The following is a 6,761-nucleotide window of genomic DNA, read 5'->3' on the forward strand; positions in this document are numbered from 1 at the left end:
TATTGTACTCTGCCACGCATGCTGGTTGATCAACATCAATTTTCTTTTTCGCTACTTCACTCCAGCGTTTAGTTTTCCCTAGCGGAGCTACACCTACCTTGTTTGAAGCAATAGTTACAACACTATTGTCTTTGTATCTGACAATAGTTACACCCGACGAAATGTCTGTAACTTGATCATACGATCCACGAGGCAGTTTCTTCATTTCTTCCGGTTGTTTTAGAGGTGCCTTTTCCACTCCGTTCATCCGCACAATCCCTGTTCCATCATGACCTTTAATTCCAAGTGTTTCCAACAGACGCACGGATGTAAAAAAGTTATCCATGTTAATGCTGTATCCTTCTCCTGCTGGGAGCCTTTCAACAAGATTTAAAACAACTGAACCTCCCACCCCGACTTCAGGATTTGTGTTTCCCGTTGAAGCACCCTGATAAGTTTCTGCAGAAATTAAATATCCTAAACGTGTACACATGGCCCATATTTTAAACCCAAATCTTATCGGTTTTCCTTCAAGATGTTGCTTACAACCATGGTGTCCGAAGTATGGTACCATGGACTCATCAATGCTCACATATGAATCTTTAGGAAAATACTTTAACCAACGTTCGTTTAACATGGTCCATAGTGGGCGAATTTTATTGAATTTATCACTGCAGTCAAGCTTAGTATTATCACAAACATGTATATAACGCAATATTTCTTCAAATTGATTTCTAGACATGGCCTTAGCTACTCCAACATGATGGGTATCTACACCCAGGTCCCAATACAAACGATACCTGGAAACCGTACAATAACCACTAAGCAAAAGAATCGAGAAAAATAGTCGCATTTCGTTAGGAGAAACATCAAATTGTTTCCCATCTTTCTGAACAGCGTAAAGTCTCGAATAGTTAACGAAGAGAGAAATAACGTCATCGTCGAAGAATAGTTCAAAAAGATCAACAGGAGACACATCTTCTTCTAATAATTCTGGCCTTTCCCAGGTACGTGGAGGTTTCGTAGGAATATCGACCCTCTTCCATTTCCTAATTGGAAGTGAATGACGTTTTACTTTTTTTGAGCGGTGTGAGCTGCTGACACTAGCAGTAGGTGGTTCAAGTTCACTTTCCTCTTCCAACCCTCTTCTGTCCACAACAATTCCGTTGCACGTAATTCTTCTAATTTCAAGCTCAGCGCTTGCACTAAGCTGGTTACCAGATAGGTTGTTTATTGATGCACTTTTGGCAATCCTCGTCCCCGCTGTCTTCGTCGCTCAATTGTGAGTTCTCAGGAGGAGTGATATAAATATTCGCATCTAGGAGGTTGTCCTCTGCTTCAAGGATGGCAGCAATTTCGTTAACAGTCAACCTGAAGAAAAATTATATATAAAGGATATATTTTAGTGTGAGTAGAAGATATCGTTCAAAAATTTCTAAAACATATTTTATACACTTAAAAAAGAATATGTTCTATAAGTTAAACTTTAAAACAAGTAAAATATCATAACAGCCCATAATGTTTGCAGAGCTGAATCACAATGTGATCAATAATTCTATAATTCATATGGGATACTCTCACTCGAAGAAACAAAAAGAAGGTAGTCTTTTACACATTCGGTTTTGAAATTTGCATTGTTTCATACGCTAGAACAATTATTATATTAATTACTTCTTTTGCCCATTAAAAAAATTAATGTTCCAACCTAAATAGCAGAAAGAAAATACCATACTTGAAAGATTATAAATGTATTACTTTTTTATGTAGAATACTTTAAAAGTTTGTATAACTAAAATGTGTTAGTTGATGAAAATACTAATTTTAGATTGTTAACACTTAAGTTTCTGTCGCATGCTTAGAAACACACATTTTAGCTAAAAGGTCTATTTCTGTTTGACTGTCCTACAATTTCCCTAAACGTATCCGTACAACCGATAATTATACATATATAATATCCTTACCACCTGTTGAAGCTAATAGAAGCGAGAGAAGGTTCGGTAGAAATAGGTATAGCGATAGTTCTTTCGCTTAAATCAGTCCTACCTGACAGAACTATCAATATACCCAAAGCGTAATATGCTCAAATGTTAACCATCTCTGGTGTTCCCAGTGCCCCAATAATTGGGCAGCAGGCTTCTTACAGTAGGCATGCCTACAGTTCCCACTGCCGAATTTTTGGGACACCAAAGGTTTGGTTGAAAAACAGTGGATTATAATAATAATTGCCAAATATATTATTATAACTAAATTACAGAAGTTCGAAAACAACAAATCAATAGAAATAAATAAGAAAATCAAAGTATTAGTACTTTAATACCTTACCTTCTCTGGTCTGACATCGCGTCTTGTTCTTCAGAAAAGTCCCCACTATAAAACACACAAAGGAAAAAAAGACAGTCACTAACCGAATGTTGCAATGTAGCCAGATACTCCAACTAATGATCCATAAATAATAGAGCTTTAAATTTTTTTTACATTTCTTATTAAAAAATCGGAAATATAGCGCCCAATTTTTGGGGCAGTGGGAATATATGGGTTAGGCCGGAATTCTTGTCACACTCATTATACAAGTGTCCCTTACTGGAAAAGGATCTATAACGGTTTTTAATTTACGATCCTTGTGAACCAGATATGGTCGTAGAATTTGAATATAAAATTATTCTTGTTCTGTCCTGAGCAAGAATGAAAAATACTTCTAGTTCTTCAACTGCAGTATCTAACACGTTATACAGGAAAGAGCTAACTTCATCACTGCCCTTACGACCGTTTCTGGATAAGGACAAAAGGAACACTCTGTCCAGCTGAAAGGTTGTGTATGTTGAAGAAATAGACTGACAATTATCTCTTGTAGAATATATCGGTAGTCGAAATGTTAGGTAGCTGAAAGTTCTTAGCGTAGTCATAAGCAATTGCCTCCTTTTTTTTATCTACTTTGCTGTTTCGCTTTGCTGCGCGCGTTAATTTGTAACATTGCTCCGCTTGCAGTAGGTGCATTTACATGTCAGAATCAACTACCTTCATTTGGTTCTCCAAAACCAGTTTCTCTGAATCAGTTTTACCATAAGCCAATTCAGCTTCAAAGTTTCTTTTCTTTGCCTGACTCGCACCACATATAGAACACATATCGATTCTGTGATAACCAAAACTAATGTTATATTTCTTTTAAAATAGTTCAGTACGTTTCTTTCAACATTGGACTAGTATTTAGATATTTGGAACGAAATAGGTCGAAAAGTTTACGCGTGTTCAATTCAGGTGGTAAATAGATTCTGCTGTAAGGCTGTAATGCCTTTCCATTCCCTTAAGGCTAGCTATATGATATCGCATGTTATTCTTAATTTTCTCTCTTACTGCGTGAGGACGGTGGTTGAGTTTTCCTCGGTTGTCTCTTGGAGGATTACCAGTATTTTTCTAATGTTTCGTAAGTTCACCAACTTTTCCGCGAGCAATACTATGAAAGCTGCTTTACAAACAGTAACCTACTCTGTATATCCTTCTTGTACCACCCGCACTCGGTATGAATATGATGCATCACATTAAGACGCTTCTCATTCAATTCTCAAGGCCTACATCTCTCCACAGGTACTATTACAATTAGGCATGACTTGTATATGTTAATTTTATCATTTGACTCCATTTCGTTTTTTCGTCTAATGATTTTTTGTTTTACTACATCATTAACCTTCTCAAAATGTTATTTGCAGTTGCACTCTGGGCCGGTTTCATGCATCTGTCATCTGAGTTTTGCATTACAACTCGAATTCTTCCATATGAAGGTTTCTCTTTGATGTTGAACGTGGTGCACATTCTTCTTCACTGACGGAATCATCCATGCCTTGTTGTCCATTACCACCGATCACAACTAAAGAAACCCACGTATTATTGTAAACTTCACGTTACCTAGAGAATGTTTTTCAACGGAATCTGTGAACAAGTAATTTCTTAAATGGCCGATATCAGTTCTACCAGTTGTACAGCACAACAAATACATGGACTTAACAGCGTTTTCACCAGAAGGTTGTGGACTTTACATATTCTTCCCCAACATGGGTTTTCCATTACTGATAAATATTTTCGGACTTATCATAGTGTTTCCCTCGTCATTAAATCAACAGAAACATCCGCTTTCCTTCAACAACACTGCATCAAAAACCAAAAATATCGTTTTTTGGACTCATCGGTTTCTTCCCCTGGTTCCTTCATTTCTGATTTGAATCACTTCAATAATGAAATTACAGATATTATACATTACCATTCTTTGTCTTTTACGTAAATATATCAGTAACTAACAATAATGAAAGTCCCTTACATCATCCAAAATCATATTTGCAATTGTAAATAACTAACAATATTCGATAATTCTATCCTTTTGCTTCATTATTATATATGTACGCTAGTAACAATTAGCAATAATTTATTTCTATTTAAAAACACTCTTCTCTCCCTGCAGAATGTACTAATTTTTCAGTTGTAAATATTAGACAATTGATGACAATTTATTTTAGATATGTCAGTTGTTAAAGATTAGCAAGAGATCGCTTAATCATCCTAACAATCCTTTCGCTCAGCTGAGATTACTCAGTTTTCAATATTAAGTATCTGTAAATTTTCTAGAATCCCATTATTACTTCTTATTTAAAAATATTTCATTAACTGGCGAACATCAAGTATCTGCTTTATTTCCCAACACGTGCCCTTCGCCTACTCAATGGCCAAAGTTTCGATTTCTAAATATCAAACAATTTAAATCTATTGCGATCTCTGATTTTATTTTTAAATATATCAGTAAATATAGGTCAGCAGGAGTCTTTATCATCCTCAACTCCTTTCGAATTACTGAATGGAGTCGCCTTTCAATTGAAACATACAAATAATCTACAACAAATCTGTTGATTCTCTTTATATTTATATGTCAGTATCTAACGATAATGAGAGTATATTTAATCTTCCAAACTTCTTCTGCCCTACAGACTAAACTCCCATTCTAATTAAAATATCTGACAAATTACTACAATACCGTAATGTCATTATTTTTTTTGTAAAATGTCGACCAGCAAGTCTGCTTTATATGACAATAACACTTCTTTCGCCCTACCCAAGGACTAACTTTTTAATTATAAATATGTGACAATATATGTATGGTCGGTTCTCTCATTTTATTCTTAAATATGTCAGTAACTAACGATTAGGAAGAGAATGATTCAGCTTCCTAACACTCCTCTCGCACTACTGAGTTTACTCATTTTTCTATTGAAAATATCTGACAAATTTCGAGAATTCTATTTCATTTTATTCTTAAACATGCCGAAACTTACGATTAGGTGAAATTGCTTAATCTACGAAAAACTCCTTGAACTTTGCACTTACTGTAGAAAATTTAGGACTCTTTCATTCTCTCTCTTTACATTCATAACAATGACAGCAACTACCGATTAATAAGATTCTAATTACCGCTCTATTATCGGAATCGCACTTCAATTTTAAAAATCTGACAATTTCGGCTAATTGTTCTATTTTATTCTTAAATATGTCAGTACTAACAATTACCCTACTTCATTTGAATACACTGTTTTGCATTACGGAATGCATCACATACCAATAATTAATATGTTAGAAATACGACGATTCCGTTTCTTCGTTTTATACTTAAATATGTCATTTACTAACGAAGAATATAACTCTGATTGAGCTATCAAACACTCCTATACTGAATAGACTGGCTATTCAATTGTAAATGGCAGACAAATAACGCGTTGAGACGTGGCGGTCAGAATTCTGTACATTAAATTTCTATTGCATTAATTCTACTTAAAGAATTGTTGTGGGCATACAGGCCGATTCTTTACAATTTTGTAGCTATGCCTCAGTTTTATACAAGTAGCGGCTGCTTTCTAGTGAGTAGTATGTGATAAAAGTATTGTAAATGCCTTGTGGTGTTGCAGTTTTATCAACAGGTACTCCCTCGTGGATTTTATTACAATAATTAGAAGTTTCTCGTTTAAGAACTATCTTTTTGAAGTGCTTGCATGAGTTTGTGAATATTTGTTATCTTTTGTGGTAAAATTACAAGTATTACAAGCAATTCGTTATAATTTTATTTGTTGTTGAAATATAATGTACACAATTGTGTCCAAGAGGATTGTAATGAACAGATGCGTTATCAATAAAAGCTCATTGAGTATGTGGTTTTGGGTGATAATATTAGTAAGAATTGGTTTGGTTTAGCTTCGATCGGACCTATATCAACGCCATTATACCAAAATTTTCTTAAAAATTATATGGTACATTGAGTTAGTGTGTACACGAACTAGAATCATGGATAAACCATCTGGTAGAAGCCCATTTCTCTCCACAGTTAAAATTTTTGATATGTTGGAGAAAGGTGAGATTTCGATTTATCTGAAGATGAAACTGAGGAAAATTCACCGCTTGTTGAAAGTTTAGGTGATCGGTCAATAAAGCGTATTGGAGTGAATCAAGTACGTAGAAATGAGATATCTGCTGACAAAGTTCCTCAAGACAAAAATGTGGAGCACTCTGAAGCAAATGATTTGGACAACGATAGCAACTGCTTAATACATTATAGTTATGAAACATTATGTTGACACAAAAGCCATTCATTAAATGGTAACGGAAACATTTGTCTTGCCTTGTAGATACATTCGAGGCTCCAAATATAGAAGAGCGTGAATTATCGTCACCGATTCATTACTTCAAGAGATATGTACCTGATGAGATAATTACAAACATGGCTATGTATACTAACATGAATGCTTTACAAC

At 34.9% G+C, this 6,761-nt stretch overlaps 1 long non-coding RNA gene across 1 annotated transcript; it reads right to left on the reverse strand.

Moving 5' to 3' along the window:
* Positions 1 to 1,193: 1,193 nt before the first annotated feature.
* Positions 1,194 to 2,341, reverse strand: LOC145679804 (uncharacterized). Its single transcript, XR_014130559.1, has 2 exons — positions 2,302 to 2,341; positions 1,194 to 1,350 (listed from the first exon to the last, which is right to left on the reverse strand). It is a non-coding gene; the product is annotated as an uncharacterized LOC145679804 (long non-coding RNA).
* Positions 2,342 to 6,761: the final 4,420 nt, after the last annotated feature.

The sequence above is a fragment of the Thermobia domestica genome, chromosome 2 (genome assembly GCF_964235325.1).
Source record: "Thermobia domestica chromosome 2, izTheDome1.hap1.1, whole genome shotgun sequence".
NCBI classification, from domain to species: domain Eukaryota; kingdom Metazoa; phylum Arthropoda; class Insecta; order Zygentoma; family Lepismatidae; genus Thermobia; species Thermobia domestica.